Consider the following 24,428-nt stretch of genomic DNA (forward strand, 5'->3'; position numbering starts at 1 on the left):
AGAAATCTATCTTATGTCCCCTCCATCCTGACCTCTGATGGACTTCCTTCTAGACGGGGTGCTTTGCTGAGAAACCCCCCTTATGAGCACAGGAAGTGCCCCAATAATTTTTTTTGTGCAATGGAAAAAGAAGCCTCAAATTGCTTTCTGAGTAAGTGAGGTTTGCATTCTTCCTGGAAAGAGTTTTATTCTCTGAGGCTGCTATTGCCACAGTCAATTGAAAACTAGGAAGCCGCTTTCAGTAATGCTTGCCTATGCTGTGGAATGTAATTGAAAACAACTGTTCTACTTCTACTGAAATGTGCAGGGAGTTGAAACCAACATTGGCAGATAATCAAGGAGGGGGTAGGGGCAAAATGGTTGGGAGGAGGGGAGGTGAAAATAGTGGTTGGGTAGGGGCAGGGGGAAAAAAAAATGGTTTATTGGTTAGAAGGAAGGAAAATAATTGGAGGTTTCCATGTCGAACAAATTTCTGTTTGACCTGCCCTGATGGCAAAATAGACCGTGGACGAGAAAAGCTGGGTGACTTTTCAGAGTAACAACATAGTCTCAGATCCAGGCAGTAAGAAGGTGAGTCCAGGACAGGAACCCTGGTTTCTTTATAGCAAGTCAATTAGAGACAGGCATTGCCATGCACATTTTAAAGAGAAGTGGAGGCTAGTTTACAGAGCTATGGGGATAGTTCATAGAAGATGCAGGGGATATCCTCCCAGCCTGAGAAGAAAAGATCCCATTACCTTTCCAGTTATCAGTCTCACTTCAACAAGGAAGGTAGAACACGCATCCCGACATAGCCTTTGCCTTTTGTTTCCTGCAGGCCCCACGTTCTCTGGCCTTAGATGTTTTTTCATTAATGATAATTCTGTTCCTAAGCAAATGGCCCACGCCAAGTGCAGATGCCAGCGAAGCCTCTGCCAACTAGGTCCAGACCTGGAACAAATCCCCTCCTGAGCAATGTCTCTCCCAGCCCTGCAGGGATGGGACTGGGGGTCCCTGCAGGGGATCTGACACACTCTTTCAGTACCTTGAAGAATCCAGAGAATCTGGGGGTTAAATTCAAAAGACAGGGCTCTGAAAAGCCTTCCTTAAAAGAGAGAGAACATTTTCTCTATGATATCAGAGAGAGATCAGAGTTGATCACATGCAGAAGCATTAAAAAGGACATTTTAGGTAAAATTACTTCCTCGAGCTTTTATGGTTGTAACCTTAGGAATGAATGTGAACTGCCTTGAAGTCCTTCATGCTAAGCATTTTGGCTGAGAGCCTGGGCCTCTAACAATAGGCTGGGCCACAGATAGGTTTTTGTGGGGGCATCCCCCCTTTTCTGGTCTCCCATAAGACTCCACAGTCCCAATTAATCCCCAAATGTGAACATTCCTCTTCTTGTGCAGTTTTTTGAGAGGCATGTGATAACTAACACTTAGAACAGTGCCAGGCATGTAGCAAGTACTTGATAAATGTCTTACATGTGCTAACTCATTTAACTCTCACACTCTATGAAGTATATACTCTGATAGTACCTCATTTTTCTCATTTGTAAAATATAGATAAAGAGGGTGTGTAACTTGCTCAAGGTCATGTAACTAATCAGTGCTTATAGGGATGTTGAGATGTGCTGCTCAGATCCCTCTTCAGGGATGAAGGACATATACCTCCAACTGCTGAGAGTGTGGCTACAGAGAGCCCTTAGCTCTCAGCCCTCTTTGGGAATGGCCTTGGCTGAAGACAGCCATCAAACCTAGGGTTATCCTCACTTCCCAGGGCAGCTCATATCCAGTGATCGACTGACAGAGAAGTACAAAGGCTCAGGCCCCTCGGTCCCTCTCAGGATAATTCTGAAGGTCCATCTCAGCTTCAGAATCCTGAAGGGTTGACTCAGGCCTTCACTGAGATTACATTGCAGCTTAACTTCTCCCTTAGCCCAATCCTACTTATTTCCTTTTCCTTCCATAGTAGTTGATCCCAGGAACATTCCCTAATAACTCTCCAATATTCTAAAACCCTTGACTCAGAGTCTGCTTTCTGGGGAAACCAAGCCATGACAGTGCTAGAGCTGCAATTTGAACGTGGGCTATCTGGCTCCACAGGCCATGCTCTTAGCCAATGCATTCTAATAACTCTCAAGAGAGATGTAATTGTTAAAGCTGGAAGGGGGCCTAAAGTCAGGTAGTACAACACCATAGTAGCGCCTAGAATTCAAAATACTATTTGAAAATATAATGTCTTGCCTATAGCAGATACTCTGTTTCTGTTCGTTAAGAGGGGGAGTATGGATGGTGTTTGGATTAGGAAATTAGGAGGATCCCCCATCCCTGCGTGTGTTTTAATGATATGAATAGAGATTTGTTGCCCATCTTAGTAGAATTAAGATCCTCCGTGGTTTTTCACTGAGCCTCTAAGAGCATGAATTCAGTGCAAGTCGGGCTTCTGAGAATTGATAGCCTTGTAAATGACAGCAGGAGGGGCAGGCACTAGCAGAAGGGCAGAAGCCACCACAGCTTTCTCCATTAGGGCTTTCTATGTGTGGAATCCTTGGTGAACAGCTGAGAGATCATCCATGTACTGTCTTCAGAAGCCTCATAGAATTGTCTTTTTGATGTGGGAATAATGCTGGTCATGCAACCCCGCTTCATCTTCTACAGATGAGGGCACTGAAGTATGGAGGAGCAGAGGGTTTGCCCAGCTAACCAGTGGCAGAAATGGCTCCGGAACACTGTACCTGGACTGGCCCTCAAGGGCTCTTTCTACTGCTCTGCTCTTCCATTTTGAGATTTCACGAAACATTTCCAATATGATGAATGTGCTAGAGACAGTTGGTGCACAGTGATTATTCCATGTGTTCCTCTAACACTCCCCAGATTCCTTTGAAGTTAGGTTGGAATCACGTGACCATCTGGCTTGAACTGTGAGTAGCAATGGAGTATGAGCCTCATCCAGGCTAGTGAGGTCAGGTCAGTGTTCCTTCTCCATCCTTCATGTGCTCTGCAAAGGAGAACTTGGAGATCAGGTGGAACATTCAGCAAAGCTACAAGACAGAGGACAGCCTCCCAACTAACGTGAGACTTTACCTGAGCATGAAACAAACCACTGCTCTCTGAAGCCACTGATATTTCAAAAGTTTGAGCTTTGAGACAGCTAGAATCCACTACCGAGTCAATGGGCTTCTACTTCTGGGCCAGTTTGCCAGAACAAGACATAAGGAGCAAGGTTTGGCAACAGCAGCCTATCTTTTGGGAGAAGTCAATAGGAATGTGATCCTCATCATTTGGACACCTGTTGCTCAACTCAGAGGCAGAAGGTCTGAGAGAAGGCAGGAGCTTCAAGGTTGAGAAAAGAAGACTAGTTGCTACTTGAGTGCACCTTCCTACTCCAGGAAATCAAATTTCCATGGATGTAGAGAAGGCTGAGTTAGTCAGCTCTGGTGTGTTCTTCTTCAGTTCTCTTTCTACAACTAGGGATGGGTTGTGGCCACATTACATTTTCAGCCTGAGCCCAGCTGCATCCCCTCTCACAAGTGCACTAGGAACTGGTAGGAGGAACTGAGCCAATGAGACTTCTCTATGAAACCTCTTCTCCAGACCCCACTTCATGCCCCCACCTGCAGTGGGCCTCTCAGGACCTGGCTCTGAACTGAGAACTCATACCCTTTTCCCCTGGTGGGCACAGCTGTGACTCCAAATGAACGCTTGAAATAAGACAGAGGAAAGGCAGGACATCCTCCCTGCTGGGCAGTTGGTTTCGTGGCTATAACTGGGTGACTTTTGGCTGTAGGACCTCAAATTAAAACATGGATTGCTGACCCCAATGTTGAATTCTGGCCAGCTGGCCTTGTAGATTTTTGCATTCCTGCCACTGAGCCTAGCACACCCACAGTGGTGAGGTCCATTGATGGAGAGCTAGGTTGCCTGTGCCTTTCTCCCTCCACAGATGGCATCTTATTTCAGAGTGACTCCCCCATGGATGATCATGGACACACACATCCCAGTGTCAACAGGTGCAAGGCCAGACTTTCATATCTTCATCTCACCTAGCTTTAGATAAGGCTGACTATTTAAGGTCATGGTTAGTGGTTTCATTGCATGCAGACTCTTCGGAGAACAGGACGTGATACAGCTGGAAGGGGATTCTGTGGTGGTTGATCACATAGATTACATGAGAAATTCCAATAACTGGGCTGACCTCTTCCATTTTCACTAATAATGACACAGTCTTCACTTGGTTCTAGTAGATGTAATAATTAGCTAATAAATAATTAGCAAATCCAGCAAATGCCCAGCGTTTTATGTATAAAACCAAGGAGTTATTGTCACAAATACCTTGTTATTTTCCTGACATTTATCTTTTTGAAAAATCTAATATGTTTTAATCGTAAAGATTAAAGCAATACAATAGAAAGAGAAGGTCATTTTCTAGTCCTGAATCTCTAACAGGTAAATGAACAGTTTGACATATATTCTTCCATGTTTTTATGCTAACATATATCTGCATATTTTTAAAAATATGAATAGAATCATACTACATGTATTGCTCTGTAACTTTCAGTTTTATTTCATTTTAAGGTGTTGGGACATTTTTCCATGTCAACGGGATCTACCTCATCTTTTAAAATATCTACAGTGTTTTATTATGTGGGTGGACCATGATGCATTTACTTAACTCTCCATTGATAGACACTAGGTTATTGCCATTCACTTATTGTTATGACTAATACTACAATAAGCATCCTTATACAGTATATCTTTACACATCTGTCCTATAATTTCTTTAGGATAAACTGCTAGAATTAGAAATATTAGCTCAAAAGGCATGTACAGGAAAAATTTCAAATTGTTATTAGATTATCTTCCAGAAATGTTGCAACAGTTTATACTCCTAGCAACTAGTGTGAGAGTACCTATTTTGCCACACCGTTAGATCACTGAATATTACCACTCCGATCACTCTGAGAGGTTTAAATCAATCTTGCTTTTAAAAATTTGCATTTCTTTGTTTATTATTGAATTTAAGCAGTATCTTTTTGGATAATAGTGATTATCTGTATTTTATCTAATTGACTGTTTAATTTTTGTCCATTTTTCTTTTGTTTATATTTTCTGATAGATAAAAGCTCTGTATATTTTACAAATATTAAACCTTTGTGATATATGTTGAAAATATTTTATAATGCTTTTCATTATTTTCTCACATTGAAAGATTTGAGTTACAGTTTTATATACTTCTATAAAAGCAAAAGTCACAAAGTTAATCTTCTGCTTTAATGTTTCTGGCTTTGTGACATGCTTGGAAAAGCCTTTTCCACCTCAAGAGTATAAAACTATGTAAAAAGAAAAGAACTTACGAATATTGTCTTTAATCATATACAAAAATAAATTTCTCCAAAATGGAGTTAACTTATTTCTTTAGACAGTAGACAGCCAATCATTGCAATGCTACATATTGAAATGTGAAATATTAAAATATTACAGTTATTTTATAATTCATCTCTATGTTTTATACTTAAAAAAAATTATACATATGTGGATTTTAATTTAGACCCTATATTCTATTTCATTGATCTCTTTTTCCATACTTAATTCAAATCTAGAGTGTTTTAATTGCTGGGGCTTTAAAGTATGTTTTGATTTCTAGGAGGGCAGATTTCCACTCATTAACCTTCTTGTGCATTTACACCTCCAAATGAAAGTTAGACTCAATATAGATTCCCTACACCAAAAAAAAAAAAAAAAATTACTATTGGACTTTATTAGAATTGTGTTAAATTTATAAATTAATTTGGAAAGAATTGAAATTTATATGAATAGTCCTAAGCAGAAATGTAATATAGAAATTCATTTATTTAAATCCTTCATGTAATTCAATAAAGTTTTTTGTTTCATGGAAGTCTTAAGAAAATATAACTCTAGGGACTTCCCTGGTGGTGCAGTGGTTAAGAATCCACCTGCCAATGCAGGTGACATGGGTTCGATCCCTAGTCCTGGAAGATCCCACATGCTGTGGAGCAACTAAGCCCGTGTGCCACAACTACTGAGCCTGCACTCTAGAGCCCGTGAACCACAACTACTGAGCCTGCCCGCCACAACTACTGAAGAACAGGCACCTAGAGCCCGTGCTCTGCCACAAGAGAAGCCACCGCAATGAGAAGCCTGGACACCACAAAGAAGACCCAACGTGGCCAAAAAACAAATAAATACATAGATAAATAGATAAACAAAAAAGAAGCACAGTTGCAAATTACTTCTGAAAAAAAAAAAAAGAAAATATAACTCTAAAAAATATCCCATTTACAATAGCATAAAACTATTGTTGGAACTTTGTAAAATATTTATAGTAATACCTAAGCTATTTCTGATATATTAATAATTGTTTGATATTTAAATATTTTCTGTTATCTGAACATCTTCCTAAACTCTCTCTTATTAGTTCTAATTGTTTTTGAGGCATAATCATATTGCAAATAATGACCAGGAGACCTTCAAGATGGTGGAGGAGTAAGACATGGAGATCACCTTCCTCCCCACAAATACATCAGAAATACATCTACATGTGGAACAACTCCTACAGAACACCTACTGAACACTGGCAGAAGACCTCAGACTTCCCAAAAGGTAAGAATCTCCCCATGTACCTGGGTAGGGCAAAAGAAAAATCAGAGACAAGGAATAGGGATGGAACCTGCACCTCTGGGAGGGAGCTGTGAAGGAGGAAAGGTTTCCACACACTAGGAAGCCCCTTCGTGGGCGGAGACAGGGGGTGGTTGGGGAGAAGCTTCGGAGCCACGGAGGAGAGCGCAGCAACAGGGGTGCGGAGGGCAAAGTGGAGAGATTCCCGCACAGAGGATCAGTGCCCACCAGCACTCACCAGCCTGAGAGGCTTCTCTGCTCACCTGCCAGGGCGGGCAGGGGCTGGGAGCTGAGGCTCGGGCTTCGGAGGTCGGATCCCAGGGAGAGGACTGGGGTTGGCGGCGTGAACACAGCCTGAAGGGACTAGTGCGCCACAGCTAGCTGGGAGGGAGTCCGGGAAAAGGTCTGGAACTGCCTAAGAGGCAAGGGACCATTGTTTCGGGGTGTGCGAGGAGAGGGGATACAGAGCGCCGCTTAAAGGAGCTCCAGAGATGGGCGCGAGCTGCGGCTATCAGCACAGACACCAGAGACAGGCATGAGATGCTAAGGCTGCTGCTGCCACCACCAAGAAGCCTGTGTGCAGCACAGGTCACTATCCACACCTCCCCTCCCAGGAGCCTGTGCAGCCCGCCACTGCCAGGGTTCCGTGATCCAGGGACAGCTTCCCCGGGAGAACGCACGGCGCGCCTCAGGCTGGTGCAACGTCTCGCTGGCCTCTGCCGCCGCAGGCTCGCCCTGCATTCCGTACCTCTCCCTCCCCCTGGCTTAAGTGACCCAGAGCCCCCCAGTCAGCTGCTCCTTTAACCCCGTCCTGTCTGAGTGAAAAAGAGACGCCCTCAGGCGACCTCCATGCAGAGGCGAGGCCAAATCCAAAGCTGAACCCCAGGAGCTGTGCAAACAAAGAAGATAAAGGGAAATCTCTCCCAGCGGCCTCAGGAGCAGTGGATTAAATCTCCACAATCAACTTGATGTACTCTGCATCTGTGGAATACCTGAATAGACAACGAATAATCCCAAAATTGAGGCAGTGGACTTTGGGAGCAGCTGTAGACTTGGGGTTTGCTGTATGTGACTGACTGGTTTCTGGTTTTATGTTTATCTTAGTTTAGTATTTACAGTTTATTATCATTGGTAGATTCATTTACTGATTTGGTTGCTCTCTTCCTTTTTTTTCTTATATATAGATACATACATATTTTTTCCTTTTTCTCTTTTTGTGAGTGTGTGTGTGTATGCTTCTTTGTGTGATTTTGTCTGTATAGTTTGCTTATACCATTTGTCCTACGTTCTGTCTGTCTGTTGTTTTTTTTTTAATATAGTTTTTAGCACTTGTCATCATTGGTGGATTTGTTCTTTGGTTTGGTTGCTTTCTTCTTTCCTTTTTCTTTTTTTAATTACTATTTAATTTTTTTATTTTTAATAATTTTTTTTATTTTAATAACTTTATTTCTTTTTATTTTATTTTTTTCTTCTTTCTTTTTTCTCCATTTTCTTCTGAGCCATGTGGCTGACAGGGTCTTGGTGCTCTGGCCAGGTGTCAGGCCTGTGCCACTGAGGTGGGAGAGCTGAGTTAGGACATTGGTCCACCAGAGACTTCCCAGCTCCACATAATATCAAATGGTGAAAGCTCTCCCAGAGATCTCCATCTCAATGCTAAGACCCAGCTCCACTCAACAACCAGCAAACTACAGTGCTGGACACCTTATGCCAAACAACTAGCAAGACAGGAACACAAACCCACCCATTAGCAGAGAGGCTGCCTAAAATCATAATAAGGTCACAGACACCCCAAACACACCACCAGACATGGTCCTGCCCACCAGAAAGACAAGATCCAGCCTTATCCACCAGAACACAGGCACCAGTCTGCTCCACCGGGAAGCCTACACAACCCACTGAACCAACCTTAGCCACTGGGGGCAGACACCAAAAACAATGGGAACTATGAACCTGCAGCCTGCAAAAAGGAGACCCCAAACACAGTAAGTTAAGCAAAATGAGAAGACAGAGAAACACACAGCAGATGAAGGAGAAGGTAAACAATGCCCACCGAAACAAACAAATGAAGAGGAAACAGGCAGTCTACCTGAAAAAGAATTCAGAGTAATGATAGTAAAGATGATGCAAAATCTTGGAAATGGAATGGAGAAAATACAAGAAACGTTTAACAAGGACCTAGAAGAACTAAAGAGCAAGCAAACAATGATGAACAACACAATAAATGAAATTTAAAATTCTCTAGAAGGAATCAATAGGAGAATAACTGAGGCAGAAGAACGGATAAATGACCTGGAAGGTAAAATAGTGGAAATAATTACTGCAGAGCAGAATAAAGAAAAAAGAAAGAAAAGAAATGAGGACAGTCTTAGAGACTTCTGGGACAATATTAAACACCCCAACATTCGAATTATAGGGGTCCCAAAAGAAGAAGAGAAAGAAAAAGGGACTGAGAAAATATGTGAAGACATTATAGTTGAAAACTTCCCTAATATGGGAAAGGAAATAGTCAATCAAGTCCAGGAAGCGCAGAGAGTCCCATACAGGATAAATCGAAGGAGAAACATGCCAAGACACATATTAATCAAACTATCAAAAATTAAATACAAAGAAAAAATATTAAAAGCAGCAAGGGAAAAGCAACAAATAACATACAATGGAATCCCCATAAGGTTAATGCTGATCTTTCAGCAGAAACTCTGCAAGCCAGAAGGGAGTGGCAAGACATATTTAAAGTGATGAAAGGGAAAAACCTACAACCAAGATTACTCTACCCAGCAAGGATCTCATTCAGATTTGATGGAGAAATTAAAACCTTTACAGACAAGCAAAAGCTAAGAGAATTCAGCACCACCAAACCAGCTCAACAACAAATGCTAAAGGAACTTCTCTATACAGGAAACACAAGAGAAGGAAAAGACCTACAATAACAAACCCAAAACAATTAGGGAAAATGGTAATAGGAACATACATATGGATAACTACCTTAAATGTAAATGGATTAAATGCTCCAACCAAAAGACATAGATTGGCTGAATGGATACAAAAACAAGACCCTTATATATGCTGTCTACAAGAGAACCACGTCAGACTTAGGGACACATACAGACTGAAAGTGAGGGGATAGAAAAAGATATTCCATGCAAATGGAAATCAAAAGAAAGCTTGAGTAGCAATTTTCACTTCGGACAAAATAGACTTTAAAATAAAGACTATTACAAGAGACAAAGAAGGACACTACATAATGATCAAGGGATCAATCCAAGAAGAAGATATAACAATTGTAAATATTTATGCACCCAACAAAGTGAGGGGATAGAAAAAGATATTCCATGCAAATGGAAATCAAAAGAAAGCTTGAGTAGCAATTTTCACTTCGGACAAAATAGACTTTAAAATAAAGACTATTACAAGAGACAAAGAAGGACACTACATAATGATCAAGGGATCAATCCAAGAAGAAGATATAACAATTGTAAATATTTATGCACCCAACATAGGAGCACCTCAATACACAAGGCAAATGCTAACAGCCATAAAAGGGAAAATCAACACTAACACAATCATAGTAGGGTACTTTAACACCCCACTTTCACCAATGGACAGATCATGCAAAATGAAAATAAATAAGGAAACACAAGCTTTAAATGATACATTAAACAAGATGGACTTAATTGATATTTATAGGACATTCCATCCAAAAACAACAGAATACACTTTCTTCTCAAGTGCTTATGGAACATTCTCCTGGATAGATCATAGCTTGGGTCACAAATCAAGCCATGGTAAAGTTAAGAAAATTGAAATCATATCAAGTATCTTTTCTGACCACAATGCTATGAGACTAGATATCAATTACAGGAAAAAATCTGTAAAAAATACAAACACATGGAGGTTAAACAATACACTACTTAATAACCAGGAGATCACTGAAGAAATAAAAAAGGAAATCAAAAAATACCTAGAAACAAATGAGAATGAAAACACGACGAGCCAAAACCTATGGGATGCAGCAAAAGCAGTTCTAAGGGGAAGTTTATAGCAATACAATCCTACTTCAAGAAACAAGAAACATCTCAAATAAACAACCTAACCTTACACCTAAAGCAATTAGAGAAAGGAGAACAAAAAACCCCCAAAGTCAGCTGAAGGAAAGAAGTCATAAAGATCAGATCAGAAAAAAATGAAAAAGAAATGAAGGAAACAATAGCAAAGATCAATAAAACTAAAAGCTGGTTCTTTGAGAAGATAAACAAAATTGATAAACCATTAGCCAGACTCATCAAGAAAAAAGGGAGAAGACTCAAATCAATAAAGTTAGAAATGAAAAAGGAGAAGTAACAACTGACACTGCAGAAAAACAAAGGATCATGAGAGACTACTACAAGCAACTATATGCCAATAAAATGGACAACCTGGAAGAAACAGACAAATTCTTAGAAAAGCACAACCTTCCAAGACTGAACCAGGAAGAAATAGAAAATATAAACAGACCAATCACAAGCACTGAAATTGAGACTGTGATTTAAAATCTTCCAACAAACAAAAGCCCAGGACCAGATGGCTTCACAGGCGAATTCTATCAAACATTTAGAGAAGAGCTAACACCTATCCTTCTCAAACTCTTCCAAAATATAGCAGAGGGAAGAACACTCCTAAACTCATTCTACAAGGTCTCCATCACCCTGATGCCAAAACCAGACAATGATGTTACAAAAAATGAAAACTACAGGCCAATATCACTGATGAACATAGATGCAAAAATCCTCGACAAAATACTAGCAAACAGAATCCAACAGCAAATTAAAAGGATCATACACCATGATCAAGTGGGGTTTATCCCAAGAATGCAAGGATTCTTCAATATATGCAAATCAATCAATATGATACACCATATTAAGAAACTGAAGGATAAAAACCATATGATAATCTCAATAGATGCCGAAAAATCTTCCAACAAAATTCAACACTGATTTATGATAAAAACCCTCACACAGAGGCACAGAGGGAATTTACCTCAACATAATAAAGGCCATGTATGACAAACCCACAGCCAACATCATTCTCAATGGTGAAAAACTGAAACTATTTCCTCCGAGATCAGGAACAAGACAAAGTTGCCCACTCTCAGCACTGTTATTCAACATAGTTTTGGAAGTTTTAGCCACAGCAATCAGAGAAGAAAAAGAAATAAAAGGAATCCAAATCAGAAAAGAAGAAGTAAAGCTGTCACTGTTTGCAGATGACATGACACTATACATAGAGAATCCTAAAGATGCCACCAGAAAACTACTAGAGCTAATCAATGAATTTGGTAAAGTAGCAGGATACAAAATTAATGCACAGAAATCTCTTGCATGCCTATACACTAACGACGAAAAATCTGAAAGAGAAATTGAGGAAACCCTCCCATTTACCATTGCAACAAAAAGAATAAAATACCTAGGAATAAACCTACCTAAGGAGAGAAAAGACCTGTATGCAGAAAACTATAAGACACTGATGAAAGAAATTAAAGATGATACAAACAGATGGAGGGATATACCATGTTCTTGGATTGGAAGAATCAACATTGTGAAAATCACTCTACTACCCAAAGCAATCTACAGATTCAATGCAATCCCTATCAAACTACCAAAGGCATTTTTCACAGAACTAGAACAAAAAATTTCACAATTTGTATGGAAATACAAAAAACCCTGAATAGCCAAAGCAGTCTTGAGAAAGAAAAGCGGAGCTGGAGGAATCAGGCTCCTGGACTTCAGACTATACTACAAAGCTACAGTAATCAAGGCAGTATGGTACTGGCACAAAAACAGAAATATAGATCAATGGAACAGTATAGAAAGCCCAGAGATAAGGCCACTCACATATATGGTCACCTTATTTTTGATAAAGGAGACAAGAATATTCAATGGAGAAAAGACAGCCTCTTCAATAAGTGGTGCTCGGAAAACTGGACAGCTACATGTAAAAGAATGAAGTTAGAACACTCCTTAACACCATACACAAAAATAAACTCAAAATGGATTAAAGACCTAAATGTAAGGCCAAGCACTATAAAACTCTTAGAGGAAAACATAGGCAGAACACTCTATGACATAAATCACAGCAAGATACTTTTTGACCCACCTCCTAATGAAATGGAAATAAAAACAAATATAAACAAATGGGACCTAATGAAACTTAAAAGCAGCAAAGGAAACCATAAACAACATGAAAAGACAACCCTCAGAATGGGAGAAAATATTTGCAAATGAAGCAACTGACAAAGGATTAATCTCCAAATTTTACAAGCAGCTCATGCAGCTCAGTATTAAAATAAAACAAGCAACCCAATCCAAAAATGAGCAGAAGCCCTAAATAGACATTTCTCCAAAGAAGATATACAGATTGCCAACAAACACATGAAAGGATGCTCAACATCACTAATCATTAGAGAAATGCAAATCAAACTACAATGAGGTATCGCCTCACACTGATCAGAATGGCCATCATAAAAAATCTACAAACAATAATTGCTGGAGAGGGTGTGGAGAAAAGGGAATCCTCTTGCACTGTTGGTGAGAATGTACATTGGTACAGCCACTATGGAGAACAGTATGGAGGTTCCTTAAAAAACTAAAAATAGAACTACCATATGACCCAGCAATCTCACTACTGGGCATATACCCTGAGAAAACCATAATTCAAAAAGAGTCATGTACCACAATGTTCATTGCAGCTCTATTTACAATAGCCAGGACATGGAAGCAACCTAAATGTCCATCAACAGATGAATGGATAAAGAAGATGTGGCACATATATACAATAGAATATTACTCGGTCATAAAAAGAAACGAAATTGAGTTATTTGTAGTGAGGTGGATGGACCTAGAGTCTGTCATACAGAGTAAAGTAATTGAAAAAGAGAAAAACAAATACCATATGCTAACACATATATGTGGAATCTAAAAAAAAGAAGGTTATGAAGAACCTAGGGGCAGGACAGGAATAAAGACACAGACATAGAGAATGGACTTGAGGACACGGTGAGGGGGAAGGGTAAGCTGGGACGAAGTGAGAGAGTAGCATGGACTTATATATACTACCAAATGTAAAATAGATAGCTAGTGGGAAGCAGTCACATAGCACGGGGAGATCAGCTTGGTGCTTTGTGACCACCTAGAGGGGTGGGATAGGGAGGGTGGCAGGGAGACACAAGAGGGAGGAGATATGGGGATATATGTACATGTATTGCTGATTCACTTTTTGTTATAAAGCAGAAACTAACACACCATTGTAAAGCAATTATACCCTAATAAAGATGTTAAAAAAAAAAATCTTGTCAGAATAAGGAAACTGCTGTCCATATCTGGTTTTAAAAATGTGTATATTTATGTATATGTGTGTGTGTATTTTATCAGAAATAGATGTTGAATTTCATTGACTGTCCTTTGACATCTACCCAGATAATTATATAGTTTTTTCATTCAATATACTAATATAATAAATTCTATTAATTGATTTCACAAAATATATTAAATGAATAGATGAAAGAATCAAATCATCCTTAAATTCCTGGGACAAGCTTGTTGATTATGATGTATGATATACATGATTATTATGATTATTATTATTAATCATCATACATGATTATTATGATATATTATTATATTCTATTTTCTTATGTAATATTTAGGATATTTGCCTGTATATTCTTAAGTGAGACATCTATACTTTATTGTGTGCCATTTTTGTCAGGTTTTATATAAGTGTTATGCTGGCTTCATAGATAGCTTCCCCAATCATTTTTTCTTTTTAAAATGTTAAATTTAAAATATTACTCTGGGTCACATCCCAGAAACAAAGTGAGAATCCTTTTTACTGAGCATGTAGCCCCTCTGTATTTATTGCTATATAACAAATTACCCCCAAACTTAGTGGCTGAAAACAACAAACATTTATTACTTCACAGTTGCTATGAGTCCCGAATTCGGGAGTGGCTTAGCTCGTTGGTTCTGGTTCATGATCCCTCGTGACATTATAATTCAGATGCTGACTTGACTGGAGCTGAGGAGTATGGCTGTTGGCTGGAGGCTCAGTTCCTTACCACAGAAGTTTCTGCCTAGAAGCTGCTTGAGTGTCCTCATGACATGGCACTTGGCTTCTCCCAGGGTCACTCCCAGGGTAAGTGACGCAAGAGACAGTGAAACAATAACGTCTTTTATGACCTAGCTTCAGAAATTACATACTATCATTTCTGACGTATCCTATTGGTCACATAGACAAATCCTGATAAAATGTGGGAGGTGACTACACAAGGATGTAAATACAAAAAGGCAGGGATCGTTGGGGACTATTTTGGAGGCTAGCCACCATACCCCATCTCTCTTCTCTATATTTTGGACTCCTTTCTCTGAGACACCACTCTTGTCAACCAGTAGAACATTATCGGTGGATACTAATTGTAACTAAAACTTGGTAAGTTAGATAATGCTCAGGCTTCATTTTAAGTAACTGGGGTAATTTTGTGTATGTACATGCATGTGTTCAATCCTGGTGACTAGAGACAACTTTCTACTTGATGAATATGGATTGCTGTTTGTGAATATTACAATTCCGGTACTTTTTAATGATGCTTATCTTCTGTCTAGAAGTTATTTGGAAATATTGTTTAGAAAGGGTGATGTGTCTGGTGAGTAAGAATTTTCCCCCAGATTCTTCTCTACTACCATGTTCCTTCTTTAAAAGGAACATAGAATTAAATATGAAAATGGGAACTTCTTGGGATGGCATTAGCTAAGGTTTGGTGTGTATGATGCTTCCCCATTTTGGAAAAACTGCCTTGTGCACATCCTCATTCAGAACACAGATAGCAAGAAGAGAAGCATTAAAAGACATTGTTGTTTCACTCTCTCTTGGATCACTGGAGAAGTCAACTGCTATACCATGAATGAGTGTGTGTGTGTCAGGGTGAAGGGAAAATGTCATGTTATTTTACTTGAACTTGGCATTTAGTCCCATCTTCTTTCCTCTATCCACTGAAAATATCACAGTATTAAAAAACATTTTTTTAATGAGACAATAAAAGTTGAGTGAGTCCCTCCTTCTCCCTATTTTCCTTATATCTATTCTACTTGCAAACAACCTCTCTTAAGTCTGTGTCTACATAGATCCCTATATTAGCTTATTTGCCTGAATTGACTTAAAAGGTAGTTTTAAAACTAAGTTTTTATTCATTTATTTTTAATGGTGCAGAGAAACTTTACCTTCTTCAAATTCTTTGATCAAATACTTTATTCCTCCATCCATCCTATTATACCAATAATTCAGGACCTTTCCCACTTCATCTACATTCTGAAAAATGTCTCTGGATTATTCTTCCAGTTGTGGAAAGTAGCCTGTTTTATCTTTTTTTAATCTCATCTGGAAACTTCTTTTTCTTGTTTCATTTCCCTACCTTATCAACTTTGTTTTCACATATACCTTTTCAACCTTTTTTAACACTATATTTGAACACTAATCAGGAATGGAAGAAAGGAGAAAATTTGTGAAAGGGAGGCTTCAAAGAAGAGTTATTGGGTGAGAAGAATTGAGATACAGGTGAAATTTTCCTATTTTACTAAAATGTCTCCAGTCATTACAAAGGTCCTTTCCAGCTCAATTACTTTGATTCTATAATCTTTGCTTGTTTGCCTTTGGTGCAAAACAATTTCTTCATGTGAAATCTTGTAAGTAGAGCAGATTAAGAAGAATATGTCACTTTAATTGACAAACAATATGGAGTTCAGATTCTCACATACTGGGGCTGTTCTGACCCGAACTCCCCACTCCTTTTCACTGTGACCCCTGAGGTTGGAAGAGGGTACTACCCCCTACTACTCCCAACAATCTGCAGAATATAGTTTAAAAATCACTGGACTAGACAGGCTCTGAGCTCTCTCCTTGCTCTGAAATGCTGTGTGTCCTTACCTGTGCTACCTTTCTTCGCCTCCAATCTAAATCATACTCACCTTTTCAAGCCCTCTTCTCTAGTTCCCATCCCTGACCTCACCTGAATATATTTGTATCATCTTCCTCTGTGCTCTTGCCCATTCTGTTCCCTCTATGTCAACTTCCCTTCCCACCTTTTTTGGTCCTGAAGAAGTGTAGAATTTTTAGGTAGTAAACTGTATTCTAGTTTGACTAGAGCATTGGACTATCGAAGGAAAATAGTAAGAAAACTGGGTCCAGATCATAGAAATAGTAACTGTCTGAGGTAGCCACTTAGGTTTGGAGTAACAGAATTAGCAACAAACACAAATATCAACCCACTTATACATAAAATGATTTCACAATTCCTTTCCCATCTAGCATTCCTGACTCCTATGATCAGAGTTGTTTCTGGTCTGGCAGCAGGGGATGGAGTGAACTGGAGCAGGCAGGGCCAGAGGCACGGACAGAATGTGCTCTTCCTTGGTCTGTTAGCTCCATAAAGTAAAAGCCATAAAAAAGCAAGATCCACGCAATCATCTTTCCTTTGCTTCCCTGTGACATGTCTAAGTGGCTCTTCCATTTCTCCACAGGGCTGGGGAATCTGAAATCACCTTGAGTAAGCACCTGGCAGATGGTGTTTTTGAACTCTTGGCTTCCCTTGGAATTTTCCTCACAGTCTCCATTTCTCTATTCCTGAATTTGTTTAAACATTCATGCAGCATTTTGAACTTTTAAAAAGCACTTCCACATCCACAATTTCACTTTATATCAACTTAGTAATGGGAGAATTTATCTTCATTTTACAAACGAGGAAACTGAATGCCTGGCAGTTTAAATGACTTGCTAAGATTACATACAGTAACTAATATTAGTGGCAGAGTCATAACAGAAAAGCAATGAACTGGGAGCTAAGAGACCAGTATGACAAGTGTATGCTCATATTGTTAATACGATTCTGTGGAAACAGCCCCTCCCTGCCACCGTGCCCACTGCCAAGTTAGACCTACATTGTCCCTGTGATGTCGTGAACATCATCGACAATCTAGTCGACGTGAAAATCTCCACACAAAAGAAAATGTTTTGGACTAATCATCTTTGCTTCTCAACATGTGGATTTGTGGGACACTGGACATTTTGGATGGCTTAGGAGTTGGCACAGTTAGGACAAAGTAGGTTTTCAAAGTTGGTTGGAGGCAAATAAGCCAATGGAATATGGCAACCAGATTCTGCACATCTAAAATACGTTCCTATTTAGGAAAGAGAAACTTTCTAAATCAGCTCAAAGCAGTACAAGATGGAAATAAAGGTCTTATGCCAAAACTCCAGCCACCACAAAATCTGTTCAGTCCCCTCAAAGTCAGCTCGGCAACGTGACAGAGCGTGCCTCTGATCCCTGCCCAAACGCTGGAACCCACCATCTCATAGGCAGAATTCTGGCACCTTTCAGAAGCTCCATGTTTGGAGGGGAGAAGCCAAGGTGGGATGGAGGGCTCTGTGAGTATTGGGAGAGGGTGTGGGACCTGGTTTCTATGCTCAGAGCCACCGCTGACGTCAAACCCTCACCTCCCTCCCACTCAGACTGGAGCAAGCACACAGAAAACTCCCTTTTGCAGCTGTGCAAACTGTTCTTGCCGAGCGGCAACACGCCCACTGCTCCCTACAGCTATTCCAAATCCACAGTCTCATTGGCCATATTCAGAGGGAAATTAAAAAACCTGTCTGTTTCCCAGTTGGCCCTTTTTCAATCAGATTAAATTAAAATGAAGCCTGAAGTTTAAATGAAATGCTTTTCCAGTTTATGCTCTGGAGTTTCCATGCTCCTTTCTCCTCAGCCTGATTAGGGCAGGCTGGCCAGTTGAAGACTTTTCTTCCAGTGTCTCCTAAGGAACATTCTGGAAAGTTGGCTATAGGGCTGCATTTCTGTCTAATATGCATCTGCTTCAGACTTCAGATGTGCCTGCTTACCCTCCCTGGCGGAAAGTGGGACATTAGGAATCGATTCTAAAAGCTGGCCCTGTAGAGGGAAGGGGAAGGGACAAAGTTAATCAGATTTGTCCCAGGTCTTACGAGAGCCCATTGTCCCCATTGGTCCTGCAATATACAGACTGCCCAGCTCCATCTCTAGGGGACTCCAACCCAGTCTGTGGGGGAGAAGAAGACGATTTTTCTTCGTGGGAATAAATGGTGTAATCTGCCCCTTTCAATGGAAGCTCAGGTGGGAAGGGGTGAAACAACTCTTCCAAGTCCCTCTAAACTATGCTCCTAAGAGTTTGACATCAAGAGTGGTGTTAGAATTAAGAGGTACAAACTACTATGTATAAAATAAATAAGCTACGAGGATATATTGTACAGCACAGGGAATATAGCTAATATTTTATAATAACTATAAATGGTATATAACCTTTAAAAAATATGAATCACTATGTTATACACCCGAAACATATAATATTGTACATCAGTTATACTTCAATAAACAAACAAATAAACTCATAGAAAAAGAGATCAGATGTGTATTATCAGAGGAGGTGGGGTAGGATAATTGGATGAAGGTGGTCAAAAAGTACAAACTTCCAGATATAAGATAAATAAGTACTAAGGATGTAATGCACAACATGATAAATACAGTTAACACTGCTACATGTTATATATTGAAAGTTATTATGACAGTAAATTCTAAGAATTCTTATCACGAGAAAGAAAATGTTCTTTCTGTTTATTTAATTTTGTATCTGTATGAGATGATGGATGTTCATTAATCTTACTGTGGTCGTCATTCCATGATGCATGTAAGTCAGATCATTACTCTGTACACCTTAGACTTATACAGCGCTGTGAGTCAGTTATATCTTAATAAAACCAGAAACAAAAAGTGAAAATAAAATAAAATACTACTAAATGAAGGTAAATAAATAAATAAATAAATAACTAGATGTTCGAATTTTTTTTTTTTTAAGTGGTGTTAGAGGTTTGGGGGCAGAGGGAACATGGAGCTCTTGTGTTATTTCTAGTCCCAAGTGCCCTGCAAATCCCAGTAGTTCTTGGGTATGTGTTGGAGTCATCTACGGAGCTTTCTAGAAATATAATTGCCATGCTCTGAGCCCAGATATTCTAATTCAGTAGAAAGGGCACTGCAGGACCTTAGCATTTGTGTAGTCTGTAAAGTTCTACAGTGATTCTCCTGCAGGTGGTTTTGTGTATTTGCCAGTTTTCTCATCTGGGATGTGTATCAAAACCACCCCCAGGGTGGAATTCTAAAATCACTGGAAAAAAATTCTTTTAAGTGGAGATCTGCAGTACAAGGGTAAGGAGATGGCCCGTCTGAAAAGACTGGAGGATATAAAACCAGGAAGAGTTACAGTAGACAGGAACAAATGCCTCAGGTATAGACAAATGGAGTAAGGCTGTTTATTCTAGGAAAACTACCTTAGCCCACAGAGATAGTCACTGAATAAAATTAATTGTGTTCTAGCTGCAGAGATAGTGCTCAGCTCGGGGTGGAGAGAATAAAAAGTCTCATCCCTGGAGGTTGGGTAAGTGGGTAATATTAGACCCATCCATCCTCAAGGAGAAGGGATATATTTAGACAAACACAACATGCCTCAGGGAAGGAACATGGGTCAGTTAGCTCCAATATTTTGAGCTCTCATTTCTAGTGGTATTAGACACCTTCAGTATGTTCTGATTGTTAAGACTTTCATTTTTTTAACAAGTGATGTTAAGTTTATAATTTTATTTTATTGAAGTATAGTTGATTTACAATGTATTAGTTTGAGGTGTTCAGCAAAGTGATTTAGTTATACATATACATATATTCATTCTTTTTCAGATTCTTTTCCCATATAGGTTATTACAGAATATGGAGCAGAGTTCCCTGTGCTGTACAGTGGGTCCTTGTTGGTTATCTATTTTCTATATGGTAGAGTGTGTATGTTAATCCCAAGATCCTAATTTATCCCTCCCCCCACGTTTCCCCTTTGGTAACCATAAGTTTGTTTTCAAAAATCTGTGAGTCTGCTTCTATTTTGTAAATAAGTTCATTTATATATTTTTAGATTTGATTCCACATATGAGTGATATCATATGATGTTTGTCTTTCTCTGACTTACTTCACTTAGTATGATAATCTCTAGGTCCATCCATGTTGCTGCAAATGGCATTATTTCATTCTTTCTTATGGTTGAGTAATATTCCATTGTTAAGACTTTCATTTATTCCTTCGCTAAATATTATTGACCACCTGCTCTATGCCAGTCACTCAATGCTAGATTCTGGAGGGACAGTGACAGTGCCACCAGAACTCTTCTTCTCTGATCATTTCTCTTCTTGCCTTATTTTTACTTGGCCTTAGTTTTTCATTTAGACTCTTTCCACATGGTAGAGAAGTTGCCTTCTGCTGCCCCTGATTTACACCCTTCAGCTTAGAAACTCCAAGAAAAAAGGAAGCTTCTTTCTTTCATCATCTATCAACCATTCTGAGGGAAATATTTGGAATGGCTCTGCTTGAGTCATATGCCCTACCATGGCAGATGATATTTTCATTGGTGTGATGATGGTCACACCAAAATATTCACTCTTCATTCCACATGTTCATCTTACAACATGACTGACGTTCCTTCCACCAAGCAGGGGATGGGGAAGGGGGTTGGGAGGTCCTATGTTCCCTCCCCTTCTATCTGGGTGGGGGCTGTGATGGCTCCAACCAACAAAGTACTGTAGAAATGGCAACATGGAACTCTTGAAGCCAGGACATCAAAAGGAAATAGTTTATGCCTGGCATACACTCTCTCTCTCAGGATACTCATCTTTAGATCCCAGCCTCCAGATTGTGAGGAAGCCCAGGCCACACGGAGAGGCAACAGATGGGTGGCTCTAGCCAGCTGTCAGCATCAACATGCAGACACGTGAGTGAGTGAGTCTTCACCTGACTTCAGCCCTAGCCCTCAGGTCTTCCAGCTGTGACCCCAGACACTGTGTTACAGAGACAAGCCATCCTGCTCTGCCCTGTCTGCATTCCTGACCCACAGCACCCATGAGCCATTATATAACATTATTTATGTTTTAAGTCACAAAGTTTTGAGTTATTTGTTGTGCAGCAATAGATAAATAATTGTCCATTGGGCCAGTTGCCTGGCAATTGGAGTATTGTGATTAGGGGAGCAAATGTGTTACTGAAGAAGAAGAGATGTGCAATGTTGCTGGGTAGACAAGATGAATAGATACCACAGCCCACTACAATCATCCTAGGATAAGTTAATTTCCCATGAGTGTATAAATATACATGTATATGAACAATTGAAACCAGAGTCATTATTATAAATAGCAAATGGAAAAGGCTCTTAATTTTACTAATTCCATTTGCTACATCATGAGCAGTCTAGTATTATCCAGGAAACATATGTCTGTTTTCTCTGATTAATTGCTTGGGCAATGATTCTCAATTCAGCAAAACCTAAAAACCAAAATTTCAGAAGTGTTACAAAGAGGTTTTGGGCACAAGTAGAAGTTTAGCTATGTAACTTAGGAGGCTGAGCTTGAAAGCTGGTTTAAGAAACAGGTTCTGCAGTGGTGTTTAATAGGAGACCACACACAGGGGTGGCAGGGAGGATCACTTTCAAGAAAGAACACGTCTTTCACAGCGCAACTTCCCTCTACTTGCTCTCCTCTGAGCAATTCAGGAGCGTGTTCATTTGTCTCCTGCAGGTCACGATTCATTTGCATAACTGAACACGGAACCCTAATTCCTCATTAGCAAAAGAAATTATACTCTCTGGAAGTTAGAAGAGTGTTTTTTTCAGTTTTACTTTTTTTTTTGAAAGAGAGTCAACCAAAGTATATTCTCAAAGTTTATTGTATGTAATTATTTTTATACACTTCTGATAAAAAATTTCCTTATATAAACCCATTTTGAAAGCTTGAAACACAGGAGGGGGAAATCATGAATTAAGCAGTATCTGAAATGTGCTCTTTCTCACAGGAGGAAAAGAAGTTTACTCTGCAGTCAATTTAAATGACAGCCTCCACAGAAGTCAGAGACTGGGCTTCAGGATTAGGGACTGAGATACGAAATTAAAATACTTGCATCAAGGCTCATCTATAAAGAAAAAAACAAAAACAGTAGACATTTCTCTGTTGTGTCTCTGAGAAAGGCAGGCTTTGGGGAAGAGGAAAAAGGTGAAGTTCGCTGACCTGCAGCTCTCTAGTGGGACAGGGGTCACAGAACTGAATGCATCCTCAGGCTCTACTTCCTTTCACAAAGTGATTGCCAATGAAAGAGAACACATTTTGCCCTGTCCCTCCCTGAAGTTAAATTTCTCATGTAAATCCACATGGAAACAGAAGAGACTCAGTCCATTTCATAATTCAACAGGATTGGATCATGCTTTCTGAACTTATAACGAGAGTGTCGAATTATGTGAATCTTGGAGAGGTTTTTCGTTTAAGTTCTAGATTCTAAAAAATTGTGGTAACATTTACATAACATAAAATCTACCATTTTAAGTCTACATTTCAGTGGCATTAATGCTGAACATTCACACTGTTGCGTAACCATCACTACCATCCATCTCTATAAGTTTCTCTTCTTTTCAAACTGAAATTCTGTACTCATTAAATAAAAACTGCCCATCCCCCTTCCCCCCCAGTCCCTGGCAAGCACCAGTCTACTTTCTGTCTCTATGAATTTGACTACTCTAGGCATCTCGTATAAGTGGAATCAGACAATATTTGTCCTTTTGTGACTGGCTTATTTCACTTAGCATATCCAAGTTAAAGCATATGTCAGAATTTCCTTCTTTTTAAAGGCTGAATAATATCCAGAGGATGTATATACCACATTTGGTGAGTTTTTTTTAAGGGGAGGATTATCTTCTCCACCGATAATCTTCAGGATAGCTTTCCTAGTCCGCATCACCTTTTCAACATTAAACATTTGTTTAAAGATGATTTTTTTCTTCTATATTTTATCATCATATCTGGTGTAGGGGAGCAAAATTCGCCGCCCCAAAATATGTCTCATTTTCATGAGAATTAATTTAGGCCGATTATTTTTCTGGCTCAAAAGCCTCAGGAAAAATCCTTGACTTTCCCTCTTCTTGCCTAAAAGAATGTAGATGGAGGCCCTGTTCCAGGAAGGGAACTATCACCATAGGTAACTATAGTATGAATTAGGTGTGTAGACAGGGAGGAACCTAGCAAATTCTGTTTGTTAAAAACTCCTTTCTATGTCCCATTGTCTCTGCCTGGCTCAGCAAACATTTGTTTCCTAAACATTTGCTTTTCCATCTCCATGTAAATTGCTTTCCTCCCCTTTCAAGTCCTGAACACCTACCCCCAACATTCTCTTTTGCCTTTAGCTGAAGATGGTGTTTAAGGCGAGGGCTTCAGCCATTTTGGCAAATGACTCGGTTTTCCTGGGTTTCTGCCATGTCTGTATGTTATTAAATTTCTGTTTGATTTTCTCCTTTTGATCTGTCTCATGTCAATTTAATTCTTTGGCTAGTCAGAAAAACCTAGAAGGATGGAGGAAAATTTCTTCCTCCCCGATACTGGTTTTCTTTTCCTCCCTACCTCCCTTTTTTCCTTTGACCCTTCCTGTGTCCCTCCCTCCCTCCCTTTCTTTCTTCCTTCCTTCCTTCCTCCCTCCCTCCCTTCCTTCCTTCCCTCTCTCTTTCTCTCTCTCTCTCCTTTGCAATAGCAGGTGATACATATTGCTTGTATCATAACACTTACATAAGGCGTTATGTAAATACTTACCTCTCCTAACAAATTGTCAGTTTCTTGGAGCAGGAACCAAATCCTACCTTATAGGAGGCCTGGAATAAACGCGCAGTAGAGGAAAGTTGAGTTTAACTGAGT

This window comes from Balaenoptera physalus, assembly GCF_965194825.1.
Source record: "Balaenoptera physalus genome assembly, chromosome: 3".
In the NCBI taxonomy this organism is placed as follows: Eukaryota; Metazoa; Chordata; class Mammalia; order Artiodactyla; family Balaenopteridae; genus Balaenoptera; species Balaenoptera physalus.